Here is a 19648-nt window from a genome sequence, read left to right on the forward strand (position 1 = left end):
GTAGTATTCTACCTAGAGCCCATACCCAGCTTCTAGGCCCCAGAGCTAAAGCTCCTGACAGCCAGTACTAATAACCACTTTCTCTATTGCACTGAATTCATTACACCAGCAGCACGTTAGATCTGTATGTAGCAGAGTAACTTCATGTTTGTTATTCAAAATGAGCACAAACCAAACCTTGCAATCTATTTCCTCCAGACCCCAGTGCAGTTCCCATCAAGCCAAAAACTTTGTCTCATCTCGTTTCCAATGTCAGAAAACTGTATCTTTGACAGATGAAAAATCTGCACTGCAACAAATCATTTCTGTTCATCTCATTCACACAAAGAATTCTATTTTTGTATAAAAATACTTGCACAGTGAATTGTAATGAGATTTTCTGAACAATGAGGCATTATCTACCATCTTATATAGGAATCTTTGTCAGCTGAGGCATGATGCTATAAAAGTCTAGGTTTGATTTGTTTAGTTTTTGCAAGCAGAATTGATCTTGGCTCTTCATCTTGCTCTCTCCTGCAGAAACAAACACTGAAATTCAAGATTCAGCTTCCTGTAGGCTAAATTAAGAACTAAACAAGTCAATATTGTATAAACCCACAAGGGAAGCGGTGTGCTCACACCCTCATGCACTCACATTTCACAATTCCAGCAGCACCTGTGGCCTTGAAGCCTCATGCTGAAAACCCTGAGCACAGCCAGCTCTCACAAAGTTCCTTGGATGTTCAAGCACCTCTTCCAAATGCTAACTGTGCCTTTTTTCTAAATCAGTAAGTCTTGAGTCAATTCTGACTCTGAGGAAAAGAAAATATTGACTGAATACAAGGCAATAAACAGAGAACCACAGTTGCTATGCTGGAATAACAAGCTAGCTCAAGAAAAGCCTTTACAAATGGCAACAAAGATTTGTAGTCTCATATTTACTTACTGTAAATGATAACGCTAATAAACAAACTCTTAAAGGACTCTGCAAGAGGATCATGACCACCTTAGAAAGCCTCATTTATTTTAATTTTGATACCCAAGGACTCACTAGCACTTCACAACCAGGTGCTTCCCAGCAAGGATAGAAGTATAAACTACAACACCCCACTATGCAAAGAAGAAAGAAAAAGGATGCACAAGAGTAGCTGAACAGCCTGGAGCATCAATAAAAACACTGAGTAAAACAAGGTAGGCAGCCATTAATGTGTAAACAAGGGACAGAAATACTTCCCAGCCATGAAAGAAGTCAAGGATGAACCTATAAAAAAGCAGTGCCTTTCTTAGGGACAATGTTTTTCCCTCCAGTCTACACATTTCTTTTCATTTGGAGTAACAGCAAGAGTCAATTATATTTGTTTACATAATTTCCTAAAGCTGGAGCATTTCTTTCTTTCCAATGCTTGCATGCATTACTCAGACTGATGAGTAGCAGATGCTGAAATATGGCTGCTACCATATTTGTACCGTGGTTTCTACTTGGAGCTACTTTACCACCAGCATCATCCAATTTCAGGATGTCATCCTTGAAAATATCATACCTACATATTGACTTAGTCTGACACTACTTAGATGTTATAACTTAACTGAAAGAAACATGGCCACAGGCTACTCAGCTGTTTTTGGCAAATTCACAAATAAAGACTTTTATCAGTCTTCTGTCTATCACTGTTTTGATATGGAATAAAAGCTTATCAAATGCTATTTTACTTTTCCATTTGACTGAAGTTAAGTCCATCAGATTCTTTTTTTCTTCCTTTCTGAATGGGGAATTTCCCTAAAACCACTTCAGAAAAAGCAAAGGAGGAAACAAACATTCAACTTCAGAAAACCAGAGAGAAAGAGAACCTTGGGGTGGGGAAGGATGTTCAACATGTTCGTCAATATTTGTGCTTTCTCCTTTTCACATGCCGCTGCAAAGCAGCAAGCTGTGAGCAAGAAAAGAATATGCATTTATAACAGAATTGTCCGATAGCAAATAAATGGTTGGTTTCTAAAGTGATTTTCTAGTTTCATTATAATTCTCAAGTTTAGTTTTAATGCTCTGTGATATAATGTTGAACACTGGTTCATAGAGAAACCTAGAACAACTGCCACAGGTCAGGCTCTGCAGCTACTGAACTCACCAAACAGACAATTTTAGGGATCTGGACTTCTCATTCTGTGATTATAAAAATCACAGACTCCTTGATTTACAGGAATCTTTCATATGTTATACACTTCTCTACTACAGTGAATGCTTAAAGCTAGATCACCTTTTGTCCTTAATAAAACAATTGTCTCATTGAAAGTGGCTCCATTTGCTTAGAGAACTAAAGAAGAAAAGGCATTTGAGCAGCAGCTAAAGCAGAAACCATCCGGGGGCAGTCAGGCCTCCAGCTCTGCAAAATCTCCACCTACACCTAAGCTGCTCCTTCTGTCTCTTCAAAGCACGTTCTCCCATTGCCAACGCCCCCCCACCCCATCCTCCCCTCTCTGCTTCCACATGCACCTCAGCGGTCATCAGCCACTTCCATAGCTGGAAAGCCCCAAAACAACCCTCAGTTTTGACACAGCAGCAACCACCCCTGCAGCCAGGAACAGGAAAGGGCAATTTGGGAAGGAAACTGAGACTTTTACCCTTAGAACCTTTTTTGCTTGCAAAAGAAAGAAATTCTTTGTCTATGGCTTTCAGCTGGGCATCTTTCACCCAGAGAGCTCACCTTTACAAAAATTTTAAAAAGAGAGGAAAGAGCACTTGCACTGAGAATCTGCCTTTTTTCCTTCTTTTCCCTTTTTGTTGTTAATACCTCTGTAGACAGCCCAGCTGCCAGTTTCCTGCTATCCTCACACCCCACTGGCAGCCTCAGCACTAATTGCAGACATGTGTTGGTACAAGGAGTCTGTTTGAATTATTAAACTATTCTCACCACATAGCAAAGAGCTGTGTTCAGCTGGGATTTTAACCTCTGTAAAAAGTCAGGGATTTAGGACAGATGTTACCTTATCTTCCACCTCCCCTTCCCCCAGAACCCTGAAAAGACAAACAAAACAGCAGCACTCCTGTTTACACACAGAAAGCAAACTGCAGCCCCGTGGAGTTTCAGCACTCATCTGGCTGAACATTGGCTCATGCCTTTATCCTGGGTGTTTTTGGGGAACACAAACACCTCCAGACATCACGTTGCAGTAAGCAAACAGAGGAAAGCTCTCACATCCGGGTGCACAGGGGATTTTTGGATAGCTCTTCGAAAGTAGTATTTGGCTGCAGACCAGCTGTGCCACGGGCTGCAGCTCTCCACAGCATCTGCCTGTTCCTGCCACACAAAGGCCCTTTTCTCCAACTGCCTCGGGGACCAGGGCTTTTCTTCCCTCTTGTTTGATCAAATGAAGATCTGTGAAGTAAAACACTCAGGTTTTGCTAGGTGCATGGCAGTGCTGGCTTCTCCACCAGCTGACCTGAAGCCAGATGAGAGCAGCACTACCCCAATTAGTCGTTTGAAGAGAAGACACTACCATTCCTAAAAATGAAAGTCATCTTCAGAAAATTGACCTTCTAAGAAGCCATTAAAAAAGAAACGCAGAGAAGTCAAGAGTCCCAAATGACACTTCACAATTATATTTATATTTTTAAACAAGCAGCAGGCCTTGCAGAGCCTGGAAAGTGCACTGCATCAGCTGCCAGTCCCACACACCGACTGCAGCAGCAGAATCCCACCTTCTGCAGCAGAGCCACCCCAGAGGAGAGCTGCAGTGACAGCACCCTGGCACACTGCAAAACAAACCCTGCTCTCCCAGCACACCAGGGCAAGGCAGCCATGCAACGTGACTGGGTTATAACCACCCACAAATATTCCAGGTATTACCCTCCTGGGAGTTAGTGGCTCCCTCCTGGCTCACCCTGAAGTCTCCCCCACCCTGGAGGGGATCAGTCACCCCTCCACAGGAGGAACTGTCAGGTACACAATAGGCACTCATGGGATAAAAAAATATCCCACCATCCACCTGTAGGTACAAAACAGCCTGGGTTTTATGTCTTTATTCTACTGTAAAATCCCTCAATGTCTATTCAGTAACTATACTGAAATTCCCTCATTTGTGGGAGACTATGAAGAGTAACCCAAAACTGGTATTTGAAACCAGCAAAGAGATCCACTGTAAGAGCAGACACGATTGTTTGCAGTCTCACACCACCATTTACTCATTTTAAGCGCAAAAGAAAAAAAGTGGTCAGATTAAAAAAAATCCTCTAGGTGAATAACATACAGGTTGTGTCACCAGCAAAACAAATGCCAGGAAATTCAGAGCCAATAGATTTACATGGTAATTAAATCTGAACATCTTCCCAGCTTGCTCAGGTTACACAGTTGGAAATGCTGAAGTTCATGCTGAGCAAATCTCATAATCCCCCCCATTATGTACACATGTATGCACACACTTCCATTGCAAACACTCAAATATTCCACCCCACAACCAGCAAAGAAGACATGCATTTATTTTTAACTAATCAGGGGGATTTTTCAATAACCATGCTTACTCCTTTGCCTTTCCATCTTCCAAAATATTCTTTCACTTTCCTCTTTAACAACCCCCATCAAAAAAAGTATTTTGTATTTAAAAAAATAACTAAAACCTAAATGAAACTCTTTAATAGACAGGACTAAATATGGGTTAAAAGAAAGAAAAACAAAAGACAAAGAAAGAAAGAAGCTCTTGTGCAGTCGAGGCAAGAGTGAGAAACAACCCTCAAGATCAATCTTTTAAGTCCACTGCCTGCAAGCAGAGAAAAGGATGCTATTGCTCATTCCTAGCCCAAGTCTCTTGGGAGTCATGCAAAATAGGAAAATCCTTCTCACGTTCCCCTGCCCTTCCCCCAGTGCATAGCTCTTGGATCTAGCCTAACTTTTCAATAGGCTGGGTGCATGTTTTGCTATTTCCCACCCTCTCCCCAAAAAGCCAAAGCCAGAGGAGTGAGTCACTGGGGCCAGAGCAGTGAGTCAGTGAGCTGGAAGCCCTTCAGAAAGGCTCCCCCCCATGTGAGTCCCTGACTGAGACCTCAAAGTACATTATTAATTCTGGGTTGCAAGTTACCATTTGGAATATGCTCTCAGGTCAGATGTAGCTGTTCTTTTGTCTCAGCTCTTCCCCACCCACTCCTCCATCCCTTTTTTTTTTTTGCCAGCTTGAGCAGCACAACCACAGAACACTAAACCCCTCCATTACTTGTCCCCATGCCCTTCCCCTCACCCAGAGAGCAGCAGGGTCACAATTCTTTACCCCCAGCGACTGCAGAAGCTGCAAGACAGGCCTGACTGACCCATCTGCATCTCAGGAGCCTCCAAGCCACCAAGAGCAGGGGCAAGCCTCTCCCTGCCACCTTCAGCTAGTAGTGTGGCGCACACTACACAAGGAGGGGAACTCAGCTTCCAAAACTTAGTCACTGGGGTCTCCAATGACTTTTGGCACCCACACAAGATACCTGAAGAGACCAGTTATGTGTTAAAAGCTATGTAGTGAAGACAAGTATGTTTGGTTGGTTTGTTTGGGGCTTTTTTTGCCCCAGCTATGCTCCAGGAATGCAGTGCCAGTGATAAATATTTGCTGTGAGATAATAACAATTTGCTTGGTTACACCCCAGGTATACCTCCAGGCTCTACGGACGGAACTTGCATTTACTGCAAGTTTTACATGAAACTAGTGTCTTCTGTGTAACTCACAGTGTTAAGCAAAAAAATAAACAGTGAAGAAAGTTTTACAGTTCAACAGTGGGCATATTTAGGGTCTTGTTTGCTGCCTGAGAGCTCGGCAGCAGGGACAACACATTTTGTTGCTGCACAGCTGGTTTATCTTACAGCCACTTTTTAAAGAACATGGCTGCTCCAGTTCCCTCCTGACAGGAGACAGATCTTAACAATATAGGAGAGTTTTACACCGTTTGGGCACACTACACTTGGCTTCATTTAACATCTTCCCTCAACATAGCAATGGGAGGGCATGAAAGCAAAGAAAATTAATCTCAGGCCTCAGGTAACAGCATCCCTTGTTGATGAGTACAGATGAGCCCTTTGTAAAGGGCACAGCCAGCACAATTCCTGTATTTTAAACAAAATCTACTTGCATGCATTTTAGAGATCACAGAATATCTCAAGTTGGAAAGAACCCGTAAAGATCAAGTCCAACTCCCAGCTGACTTTAGAGTTATAACAGGAAGGAGGAAAAGATAACCACTGATAATACTGCTGGTTGTCCAGCTATCCTACATGGACACAAAGGATGGCTAGCACCATGTAGTTCAGGGATGGTTCCTTAGAACAGGGATGCTGTAACCTGCCCTGCAGGCCAGTGACAGCTCGCTCATCTGCTCACCCTGCAAGGTCCTGGTGCAGCTCCCACAGGTTAAGCAGCACTTGAAGTTCCCAGCCCCTGTCCACAGGCATGACCTCCCAGAAATAAAACCCTGCCAGTGGGCACACTGTTAGGAGACCTCAGAAAAATCATAACTTCACATCTAAGTTCCCCTTAGTGCAGAGGGTCTTCTGCAGAACACAGATGCTTTCCAGCTCAGCTGTTTCATGTTTAAAGTGTTCTCAACAGCCTCCTCCCTGAGGACCAAATTAGTGTCCTTCAAAGGAGGATCTTTCAGTAGTCTGACTGCTATAGGTAGGAAACAACTTCTGCTCTATCAGCAGTGCTTGCTAGTCCTGACTGACAGGACACTTGACATTTAAAATAAAAATCCTTATTTTCTTCTTCAACAGTGTTTCTTCTTTAATGGTTGCAAAGTTTAAATGGCAGGGTTCCAGCTTGAAGGAGCCATCGTTCTTTCTTTTTCCTAGCACTGGCTGCAAACCTACCCACCACCCATCAAAATCCTGCTCTTTAATTAAAGCTGTCTGTTATTACAAAACAAGTAAGGCTTTATGATCAGTATTGGCAGCTTAAAGAGAGATTGGGCATTTTATATCACAAAAGAGTTAGTAGTCTTTGTTTTACAGATTTATAGTACTGAGTGTGGGGGGTGTTCTGCTGTCTTGTTTGTTTGTTTTTAAGAATAGAAGCATAGAACCTGAGGCTTGAAAAGACACAAATTTAAGCTCCTCAGTGTTTATTTAGACACTCTTCAGTTTTGAAGAGTCAGACTATCAAGTGCCTAAATGCAGACACCCCAAGCTGATTATCGAAAATATGAATCAGCTTTTATAAAAACTGCCAAAAATTCATACACTGAATGGTTGAAATTGCAGATGTGTGTATAGTTTAAAAAATAAAAAACACACCATGCACATATAACCCTTTCTTGAACTCAAGAAACAGGTGCTTGAGAACAGTGGAGGGAGAAAAAAAAATGGAGTGCTTTTGTGAAACGAATGTAAAGAAATCCACAGGTCATATTGCCTGGAGGATGAACTGCCCAGCCTGATGCAGAACTCAAGGATCAGCAGCCTTTGGCTAGCAATGACCTTAGCTGCCACAGGGTTTAGACCCTGCCCAGCAGAATTTCTGTCTCAATCACACAGATATCTACTATCAGGGCAGAAGGAGAAACAGCACTGGCAGGACTTTGTGTTCAGTGCTGCTGTCACTGAGGGTTACACATTAAGTACCGTGCACTAAAAAAGCTGGTTGTGTGTCAAATACTACTCCAGTGTGTGATCTCACCAGACAGTGAAACAAACAACCTTTCCAAACAAGTCTTCTACCTTGCTTTCAGTAGAAACATCCTGGAGTTTGATCTGGCGTATCTCTCATCCTTCCCATAAGCTTGCACTAAGCCCAGACACCAAGGATGCATACAGAGCTAGTACTCTGTCAACAGCAGGTATCATCACAGATTTCCCATCCCTGACTGTCAAAACGTTTCCAGCTTACAACTTTGTAGCAAGTTTCATGTCAAACCTGCTACTGGCCCAGCAAGCTAATGAGCAGCAGTGTGACAGCACTTGATGGTGACAACACTGGGGAAGAACATCCCCACCTTGTACCTGAAAGAACATGGTTTTTAAAGCCATGACACTGGAGCTGCTCCAGATGAGCCAGCCCTACCAAACCCATCCCACAGCAAAAAGGCTTGCATTTTGAAGCCACCCCCAGTGGTCCTCTGTACCATGAGAGATGGATACTTCCAGACACCCACGTTGGACTTGTACAGCCTTAACTCTGCAGAAATTCACACAGGAACCCACAGAAATGGTTTTGGCACCTCATTTTGTATGGACCAGTACTTCCATCAGCACTGGTACTCTGGGACCCTTCCTCTGAGGAAAGACGCATTTCATTTTATGTCAAAACAAGAGTGCGGGTGGGTCACTTGGTTTTGACTTGTGTCAAAGGCAGACAAAGTTTGTTTTGAAGCCCTGCTGAAAGCTGCAGAAAGGCAAAAAGGAGACAGGATATGAACAAGATCAAATAAATATACAATTACAAGCACACATAACATGCATCTAGACAAATTGTTTTAAGACACCCCATACTTGAGAGCTGCTGTTCCACTTCCTATGACAAGCCTTTTGTCACAGTGCCAGTAAACATTACTTTACTCAGCTTTATAAAAAATAAATAAATAAACAATGAGTGGTACTGGACTAAGGTTCAGGACCCAAAATAGCAGTATATAGAAACATCTGTATCCTAAGACCAGGTTTTAAACAAAAACAAACTTGTGAGCTTGTATCTCCCCTCTGCATCCTTCCAGAGATGCAGGGACTTGTGGAACAGGTTATCTAGCAAGAGGTATGGTGGCTCTCTTTCCTCGTGAGTCCTGGGAATACAGGGGAGACTCTCAAACCAGCATTGCCATCATTTGCCTGTGAACTGATCTTTCAGCTTCTTTCTTTAGCCCTCTCCCACTCAGAGCACCCCTCTCCTTCATCTCTACCTCCTCTCCATACCTTCCATTTCCAGGCCTTTGCTCCCAAGCAGGTGAAAGAGAGGCCAAGCTACTCATCCCCTTGCAGGACATAAAGAAGATCAGCAGAACTGGGAATGAAGCCGCAAACTGTGGGCAAAGACTCTGGAGGAACAGAGCCAGAAAAGCAAGGGAGCAGAAGGGAAACAACAGGAGGAGGCAAAGTCACAGCACCTGGAAAGGGATAAAATAAACCAGTGACAGATAAGCAGCATATTAAGATTGTGCAAGAACTTCCTCCATCCCCAGCTGTGCATTTTCGCCAAGCGTCACTGCCTTTTGTGCATTGCCATTTAAATCTCAGCACGTTACAGTGCTCACCCTCATGACAGCTCTGGACCTTCTCTCATTTGTTCCTCCCCACCTGAAACACAAAACCACTTCCATCTCACCATGGCAGGTGAAGAGAAAACCACACAGGGAAAACAAACATGCTTGCCATGGGAACATGAATATTATATATTTGGGCTAGTGGGAGAAAGGAAAAACTACCAAGAATTAACATAAATCGGAATCTAGAAGACAAGAAAGAGTTAATAGAAAATACAGTTCAGAGGGAGAAGGCGTGCTTCTGAGTTTTTCAGGATCCAGAGGAATGTTAATTATAGATCAGGCCACTGCTTGGCTGCAGTTATTGGGGGGAGAAAAAAGAAGATCAAAATGTTTAATTGAATATTCCTGGGAGGGGGCGGTTCTGAATTACTGCTTTTTATATAAGAACAGATGATACAGCCATCCCACAGGATGCTAATGAAATGACTTTTATCCCAACAATAATGGAAGAGAATATGGAAACAGCTACTCAAAGTTGGCCATTTTAATTAGTAGACCTAGAAAACTTCCATCTATAAAGTCTAAACAGAGCTTCTAAGGAGCTCTTGAAACTATTTTCAGTAGGAGACAATACTGATGGACTGTAAAAGATAATATGAAAATATTTAAGTGTAAACAAGGCAACCAAAGTAACATCAAGTTAACCTACCTACTGTTTATGATGAAGGGAAGCGATGGAAAAGGGAAGAGAGTAGTTAAGAGTCTAAGAATTTCCAAAGGAAAGAGAAATCTAATTTATAATTCCACAATAACTGATAATCTAGTTTCTCAAATTTTATCTCTTTCTGAAATAATATTACAAGCTTAATACCTCTTGTACCATAAGGCAATTGACTTGGTGCTATACAAAACAAAGCCGGAGCGAGATGAAGTCAACGGGCCTCATTCCGTGTGACAAGGAAATCAGAAATCTCCATATGTGAAACAAAAATGAGCTGATCATGCCACACATTTTCAGTGGGTTCCCAAAGGGATCAGTTCTTGGCCCCAGACTCCAATATTTTATCAATGACCTGAGAGGAAAAGCCTCTGAAGGTTGCAGATAATGCAGTATCAGCAGGGGCAGTGAGTAACAAAAAGGCCAGGTCACAAAAGCAAAACACAGAGAACTCAGTAAGCAGCCATAAACAAGAGACATGTCTTAAGTAAAGCTGAAGGTTAAAAAAAAAAAAAAAAAAAAAAAAAAAAAAAAAAAAAAGTATCTTATGGTGCAAAACCAAAGGCTCCAAGTCACACTTGGGCAACTGACAATCAGAAGCCAAGACCCCAGGACTCTGGGAGAGACATGGCTGAAGAAACCCCTGTGGGACAGGTACCACAAGCACTGGGTCCTGGGGATGAAATACTGCAGATGTGTGCTCATACTCCAAATGCAGGAGACACCTGTTGCACTTCAGGTTGAGCCCCTCAGCCAGTGCTGGGGTTTCACACAGTTCCAGGAGCAGTCAAGCACTGGGGACTCTTGCAGGGCCATCGCACGCTGTGGGGCCAGCACCCAAAGAACAGCAGGGAGGTATTGCAGAAATTTCGCCTTTTTTATCTATTTAGGACTTCTTTTGTTTGTACTTGCTTCCTAAATGAGGCTTCATATTTAAAAGAAGTGTCCCTATAAAGCTCAACCCCCAGCTACAGCTTTGTACTGCAGCCTCATGCCAATCACACAAGTTGCTGCGTAAGTCTGTGCTCCCTGCAAAACCCAGAGCACATGAGTTTGAGGACTTCAGAAGACAGAGAGGTGTGAAGCACAAATTTCTCCGTGCTCATGGTGGATGCAGCTGCTACTGGCCACAGCCAGGCTCCCCTCCTACACCACCAAATTTCAAAAAAAAGGAAGTTGAACAACTGGAGAAAGTTCAGAGAATCACAAGAATCACTATAGAAAGGGAAATCTTGCCTCAAAATAAAAGCAAAGGAGAAAAGAAGAAACCAATGTATTCAGCTTATCAAAGAGGAAACAAATGCAGACCATGAATGTTCTTAAGTAATGAAACAGGGAATAAGACTCAAGAGGATGGCTCTACCAGCTTGCAGCTAAGTTCTCAAGCTGGAGCCAGATCCACTCACTGCGGTTCACATTATTAAAAAAGTGGAGAACAATCAATCATGAAGGAACAGTGTGAATTCTTCAACCCAAGCCATTCTTAACTGAAGACTAGAGACCGCCCTAAAAAGATATGCAGGAATTCAAACAGGAAACAATCTGGGGAAGTTTTATAGCCCTTGATTTACATAAGGTTAAAATAACTCATCATAATTGTTTCCTTTGGCCTTCTGGCAGCAAAACAAGGCTGTTTACTTGAATGGCAGCGTGCTCTGGAGAAACTGATGCAAACCCAGAGCTGGGAAACTTGCTGATACGGCTTTGCATTCCTGTATTGCAGATAACTTGATATCCTTATCAGGAAGGCAGCTGGGGAACACAGTTCAAGAACCCAGGTTTAAGACCAAAGGTTGTTCATGTTAGACACAACTGCCCCGCTCACAAGCCTGCTCCAAACACAGTGCTCAGCAAACTTCAAGTGGCCGGCACATCCCACAGCATTAGCCCACTGAAAGCCTTTTCCCTTGTTTGTTTTTAAGGCTGGGTTCTCCAGCTCTGCTGCACAAGTGAGTCAGCTTTCCTCCCCACACGAGAGGGCTGGTGAGGGCACTAGCTGGAAGACAGAGCCCCTACCACTTGCCATCACTCCAAGAGCCACACCTCAACAGCAAGCTGGGAGAGGGTCTCAGAGGAAAGATTTGGCAAGCTTGCATTGGATTTCAGGGTTTCTCTATCAAAGAGACTGAAAACACAAACACGCATGCAAACTATCCCGTCTTTCTGAAACTGATTTGTTCCTCAGGATCGGAGGGGCAGCTGCATCTGCAGCCACAGCACGAGCAAATGCCTGTGACAAACTGCGAGGACTCACAAGCCCAGAGCACTGTGATCATTTTCAGAGTCCACATTTAATTTCCACATCCAATAGATGGTCAGTTTCAGTGGTGATGGGAGACTCCCCATGAGGCCAAGCGAGAGGAATGCCAAGGTGCATGAGGAAATTAAAAGGGAGCTTCCATGTGAAGGGATTTGCTTCAAAAGAAGTCATTTAGTAGCTGCTCATTTCAAAGTCTCTTTTAAGTCTTCTAGTTAGTAAAGCTCCACGTGCCTGGGCATCTCTTTCAGGACCTATCATCCTTTCCAAGTGCCAAGTCTGCAGCAGCAGAAGGCTGCCGATAGCAGAGAAATCAAAGGCAAGTAACTTTACTCTTGCTTTAAATCTGACAAAGAGCATAAACACAAGCATGCAATGTGCAACCCTGTTCAAACACACAGAGAGAGGTTACTTGTGTTCCTGTTTTACATTAGAAACAAGCTTTTTTTTAAAAAAAGTTTTTAAAGCTTTTTTAGTTTGATAAAGAAAAGCTTTAAAAGCAACCAGCTGACAGAATGGAAGGAGAGGGAGCATTTAAGGAAAGCAGGAGTTTCATCCAGTTTTAAAGATTAATTACAAGATTAATGCCAGCAGGCGATGTGAGTTTCTGGCACTGAAGCAGAAGGTGCTCCAGCCAACACCTCCAGCCAGCACACACACACGCAGCTCTGTGCAGCATCGTCCCCATCCGCATCTCCCAAATGCTAGCACACAAACAAAGCCGCTTTCACTTGTAGCACTGAAATTTAATTAATTGGATATACCGAGCAAGTGAGTGAGCTGTGCAACGTGGAAGATGCCTCTCCTGAGACTGCTGAAAGAGCCTGCCAGCATCCTGGGGACAGCGACGGCGCAGGGAAGTATCAGACATTGCATAAGCGAAGGCACACGTAATCGCTCATTCCCGCTATCCCAGCCAGGGCTAGCTCAGACCCCTGCCAGCCGCGGCCAAGATCTACTCCAGCTATTCAGAGGCGGCTGGGTGCCTGAATGGGGGAGAAAGGAGGGGAGACCCAGCCTGGGGATGTGCCTGGGTAAGGACATGGGACCTGTCCCAGCACCCAGCCAGTACCTCCAGGGGCCCCTTGGCTCCTGCTTGTGCAACCATTACCCCACAGCTTAGAAGCGGGGGGAGTAGGGTGGGAAATGTGGTTTTTCCAGACTTTATCAACACATTTTCCTTCTTCTAAGGAAAGAAATATGGCCTGGTGGTTAGAGGGCTGGGCAGGAGCTGCTGTCCCACACTGCCTGGGCCTCTCATCCCCTGAGGCAAAGGCACCCTTTGCCTCTTCGTTCCACACACCCAAGGGCAGTAACAAAGCGATACTCTCCAGTCACAAGGGAGGGATCTCAAGGATAGTGGTATGGGAGATTGCATCACATTCAATGCCAAAATTATCAGGATCATAAGAAAACCAGAGACAGCTGGGACACAGAGAAAGCCCCTTGTTGCAGGGCACAGCACTGGACACTGCACCAAGGCCAGGAGTGAGAGACACACACACAAGCACTTGGAACTGTTTAGGTTGGAAAATACCTTTAAGATCATCAAGTCGAACCCAGCATTGCCAAGTCCAACACTGAACCTTGTCTTCAAGCGCCACATCTGCATATCTTTTAAAAATCCCTGGGGATGGTGACTCAACCCCTTCCCTAGACAGCCTGTTTCAATGCCTGACAACCCTGTTAGTAAAGAAAATTTTCCTGTTATCCAATCTAAAACCTCTTCTAGGGCAACTTGAGGCCATTTCCTCTTGTCCTACCGCTTGTCACTTGGGACAAGAGACCCACCCCACATTGCTATGACCTCCTTTCAGATAGCTGTACAGAGAGCAAAAAGGTCAACCCTGAGCCCCCTTTTCTCTAGACTAAACAACCCCAGCTTCCTCAGCAGTTCCTCAGAAGATCTGTGCTCCGGATCCTTCACCACCTCCACTGCCCATCTCTGGACTTGCTCCAGCACCTCAATGTCTTTCCTGTCGTGAGGACAAACACCGGATTCAAGATGCCACCTCAACAATGCCACATACAGTACTTCAGCCTCTGAGGGCTATCCAGAGGTAAAGTGCAAGCTCAGGAGCTCAGAAATCAAAATCTGTATTCAAATTTCAGGTGCTGTGATTTCTTCCATGCAGCCTGTAAGCCACATATGGTGCATGGCCACACAAGACCCCCACTTCCAGGCACCAACCCAGCACAGCCCCCCCGCATTACACAGCTTACACAGAAAGCACCCAAAGGGAGGAAAATTCTCCCGCAGCTAAAGGAGTCTGTTTGGCTCTAGGGAAACACAGGTACAGAGCCAGAAAAATAATCAGGGGAACCTTGTACTGCTTATCAGCAATGTGTAAACTCCAGAGCCAGCTAGGACTATATATATATAGATATATATACATGTGTATGTGTGCTTGTGTGTTTGTGTGTATTAAATATAGATCATTTTTTTAACACCACACCGTTGGCTGCATTACATTTTGGATGAGCATCTGCTACAGACCATCTGGACTGGGAGGGAGGGAGACCAAAATGCTATGGGACTTTTGAGGAATTTGAAACTTGCAGCGGATTTTACACAGAAAACTGTTGCGTAAGGGACACTGACAAATGTGTGTATCAGGAAGGTTCTTTAACTAAGACAAGGAAAAAAAAGAAAGAGAAGTGATCCTAAAACTGCTGCTTCCTGTGGGGGTTGGAGCTGGCTACAGACGACAGTACTGACTTCATAGCACTTAAATTCAGCATCATGAAATGGAACCAAACCAAGTTGTCAGGACATGCATCAGTGTGCCAGAAGATCAAGCGCTGAACTGATGTTGCCCCAATGAACTGAAAGTGGTACCTGACTTTCAGTGGGTTAGCACAGAGTATCTTATGCTTCCATCAAAAAATAAAAGCACATCAAAGCCACACAAGTTCTTATTCATTAAATTAACACACAAGAACAAATGGTTCCTGTGTAAGCATTCCGACATCCTTCTGACCAAGAGAGCTTCACATTCGTAATGTTTATGTGTAGATAGAATGTCAACCACTTCCCTGGGCAGACTGTTCCAATATTTCACAACCTCTTCCACAAAAATATTTTTCATATTATCTAATCTAAACCTAACCTGATACAGTGTCAGGCCATTTCCTATTGGTTGTTACCTGGAAGAAGAGACTGACCCAACCTCCTTTCAGGTAGCTATAGAGAACAGTAAGGTCTCCCCTGAGACTCCTTTTCTCTAGGCTAAACAACCCAGCAACCTCAGCCACTCCTCAGAAGATTTGTACTCCAGACCCTTCAGCAGCTTCTGTTCTCCAGAGACTAGAGCAAAGTTTTACAAACTAGAAGATTTTATAAATCAAGGCTCACAATAATCACATCTTATGCAATAATAATACAAAGACTCAGATGTGCCAAAACTAAAACCATCAGTTTTTCAGAATTTCTGAGCATCCTCCTCTCTGTGCCTCTATTTTTAGGTTTTTTTTAAATTTTCTCTGGTTGCAAGAGCTGCAAAGTCTAACAAAGGAAACTAAAGAACATGAAATAAGTTCAAGTTTGCAGAGTCCACAAATTTCCTCAGAGAAGTGTTGAGTGTGCAAAAACAGCAAGGGATTTAAAATCACTGCTCTGTTCTACCAACAAGTTGTGGTTCCAGACGGCTTTGGAAGATCTGGTCTTCAGCAAGTCAAAATGAGCATGGCTGGCACTACTGCCAAAGGAGAAGAACTCAGTATTTCAGTAATTCTGTAAGCTGAATTGTACCTGTCTTGTAACAGTAGCAAGCACACATACACTGGGAACTCAAGCATAGGACAGTAGAGAGAAATAGCTCTTCTTTTGGAAAGAGCAGCTGTCCCTCTTTTCCCCACTGAGTCATCTTTGTTCTTCCAATAATACAATAAAAAATATCTAATAACATATCAAAAGGTCCAGTAGGGAATAATTTTGTAAAAGGAACACACTAGACCGTTCTACAGAAAGATGTAATAGTTTCTTTCCATGAAAGGCTTCCGTTACACAAGCCTCCAGTCTGAGCTCTATGGGGACAGCCAGGCACACCCAGAAAAGCCTGCAAGCAGAAGGAGATAATAGAAATTTAAATGGACCATCCAGCTTTTAGCGTAACCACCGTTTGTGCTATTCTACAAGCTGCCAGGTGAGTAGGATGGGGGCAAGGAGTAGAAGAGATCATCAATCTCCCCATCCTGCCTACAGCACTACAATCTCCAGTGCATGTAGCTGCAGTTAGACTTACCCCCCTTTTGACAGGATTTGTTAAACCAGTCAGGAAAGGTCAGGACAGAACATGGAAATAGATTTAAACCAGATTCCCATGCTAATAGCAATTCAAACTGCATATTCCCTAACTAAAATGTAAATATTAAATAAAAGCAGTGACAATCTGATATGCTTTTAAAGGTTTAGTGCTCTAGTCGTTCTTACTTAAGCAGATGATTTGTCTGATTCTGATGTAAATCCATTCTTAAAAGTTCAAGCAGTAAACAGGGATACATGCTGAGAATCAGCCTTTTTTGATGTATAGAAATTTGTATTCCTGGCTTTTCTGTCGATAAGATAGAGGCCATACACACAGAGCTGTACCTGCAGGAGTAACAGCTGGACAGGACTTTTCACACCACATCACGGTATTACTAGGCAATGCACTGTATTATCAGACAACACCACTACTCTGCACCTCCAAGAAGGGCAACTGGGCCTATAAGTAAATGGGCTACAGACCCAGCCAAGGGCTGTGAAATCTCCCACTGACAAGGGATGTCCATGCATGTATTCAGGTGCTCTCCTGGGACACTCTGAAGTTGGTGTTCTGTTTAGGGAAAACATCCAGCACCTAAGGAGGACTAAAGAGAGGGTCCCTGCCAGGACTTACAAGAATCTGAACACAGACCTTCTAAAGCCTTCAGTGATGAGATGAGCATGAAGAAGACACAAAGACACAACTGGAGAGCAAAAGAGGAATGTGCACAGCTCCCCATCTTGCATTTTAACACTCAAATTCCCATGGCAATGACTCTTTCCTTCCCAAAAACAAGAGCACGCTTGTGAAACTGGGCAGGAACACCGCAGGCAAGCTTCCTGTGCTGATATATGGTGGCACAAGAGCACACTTGTGAGCCTATGAGGGGAAGAGCCCCAGGGATGTTGGGGAAAGGGACAATATCTCACCGAGAACACCCCAGGTGTATTTTGTGTAAGATACCGATCTAGCCCCAGGATACCTGAACCCTTCAGAGACTGCCCAAAAACTCAAACAAGTTCTAGAAAAAAATCCAGAAAAACAGCCCTGGTTTAAGATAACATCGTGCTACCTGCAGGACCATCACTCTCATGATGGCAGGAGCAGGCCCTCACCCCTGCCACTTCTCAGGAAGGGACAAGGTGCACAACTGGCCTTCCTGGGCAGGGTTAAGCTAAAACACTGCTGTGTAAGGCCCAGGCACCACTTCCCATGACAGTTCCCAGGCAGAGACACGAGAGGGACAACTGGAGGCAGCAGCATGGAAAAGCAACACTGCGCAAAGAAAGACCAAGTATATGCCCAGAGCAGCTTCAGGCCTGCTTCAGCCCAAAGCACAAACACAGAGTTGTTGTCCTTGGAAAGAAGCGAGAGCATCCCCACCAACATCCCAGCCATGCTCTCACATTTTATATTTAACTACCAGTACCCGATGTGTTAACCCCTCCCTGGATTTACATCATCCCTTTGGCAGAATAAAACCACACAGATTCAGCGGGGTTTGGTTAAAAGTTATGCACACATGCAAGGCTCAATGGTCCCAGGGTCTCAAAAGCCTGACTGTTGCCGCTGACCCCTGCCCCTTCCCCTCCAGATCCAAAGGAAACACAGAGACATTTGTTGTGAAACCGTTCCACCACAGGCACACAGAGTAGGGACTGTGCAGGCAGGGTGGAAAGCAGAGGTGGGCTCCCCGCTGGAGGGGAGCTGTGCTCCATCTGCCTTTCAGATGGATTTCTGAGGCTCTTTCTTCCTTCAGCACAGCTTGTCCAAGGCACATAAACAGAGAAAGTGAGACATTTCTGAGCAGAGGCAGCAGCAGTTTCATCGCCCTGTGGAGAAAGAGCAGTTAACTCCCGCCTCTCCCCCATCCACGCCCCAGCAGAGTCCCTGCCGAGGCCGGGGCTGGCAGGGATCCAGCCCACCCGGATACCGCGCCAGGAGCCTGCAGCTGCAGGAATGTCTAGGAGCGGGCGCACGCAGCTTTTTTTAATTGCATGCCTCTGCTTTCACCGTCTCAGACTGCCCTGGCTGGGTACATTTTAGGGTCGGCTTCTTTTTTGTCTTTCTTATTTCTTTCCCAAGTTCTACTTTTAAGTGGATGGGGAAGAGGAGGGGCAAGGGGAGCAATTATAAGGCAGCCTATTGTGATGGCATGCTCCTCTGCCTATTCTTAGACTTTGAAGGGACACTCTCTGGACTAAATGACCACAGTCTTGTCCTACCCTCATTTTTGGGTAACACTTGGGTTTCTTCAAACTCTGAGAAACTATTTTTCTTTGTTGATAGTGGTGAAGGAAGCATGGATCTCAGACGACACAAACCAGTGCGAACAAAGCTGAAGGAACACATTTCAGAAAACCTTGACGTGCCTGAAAACCCAGCATGCAGGAAGGAGTGTTATAACAATATCAAGCTATGAAACATACTTTGGCAACCTATCTTTAACAGCTCAAGAGTCCAAATGCTGCTCATATCCAACGGATGAGAGCACATCTTGAAAACTGAGCAAGTCCTGGCAAAGTCACATGCAAACTACTCGGCTACGCCAGCTTTGTCATTAAAACTCAGACTGAGCACAACAAAGAGGCACGTTCCAACTGGAAGACTGAATTTGAAGCCATCACACCAGACTGCAAATGCAAAAGGAGTTCATAAATATGCAATTTCTTACAGCCTGACCTTCCATCCTATCTGTTTCACCAAAAGGTGCGGTTCAGCCTCTTTTCAGCAACCCACAGCATCAGTAGACCACGCAAAAGGCCACCACCAAGAAAATCCTAGTATTGCTGTGTCACTGGAATCCTGAGATAAAAATGTTTAACAGGCATAACTTGCAGAGACATGTGGCCTTCTACCAGAAACTTTTGGTTTATTCCTCATATTCAACAGAAGGCACCATCCTTCCCAGAGATCACCGTTCTCTCGGAGTGAGCAGCTTCACTCCACATCTGCTGCTCCAACCCAGTTCCACAAAGATGGATTTGTGGATTATTCAAGCTAACAGAGACCACCTTGGCAGAGCAGTATGAGGGAGCTACTCCAGGTTCAGTTATGGCAGCAGCTCTAAAGGGGCCAGCCAGAACACCTAGCCAGTTGTTCATTTGTTGCTCTCCCTCTCACGAGTGATTTCAGCTTTATTTCTACCTGTTTGGTCGATCAGGACTGACCTCACTTAAGAGGTCAGCAAGGTTCCACAACTTTGGAACAACAGCAGCCCAAGCACTCAGCCCTGCACAACTCAAGCTCTCACAGCAAAATTAGGATTTTTTTTTCTCTCCACCTCTCAG

The 19648-nt window shown here is 44.3% G+C and overlaps 1 protein-coding gene across 2 annotated transcripts in view; it reads right to left on the reverse strand.

Annotated features, from left to right (window-relative positions):
• Nucleotides 1-19648, reverse strand: part of CREB3L2 (cAMP responsive element binding protein 3 like 2) — a 74515-nt gene that overhangs the window by 36252 nt on the left and 18615 nt on the right. The window lies entirely within an intron of this gene.

This window comes from Corvus cornix, chromosome 1A (assembly GCF_000738735.6).
Source record: "Corvus cornix cornix isolate S_Up_H32 chromosome 1A, ASM73873v5, whole genome shotgun sequence".
Lineage (NCBI taxonomy): Eukaryota > Metazoa > Chordata > Aves > Passeriformes > Corvidae > Corvus > Corvus cornix.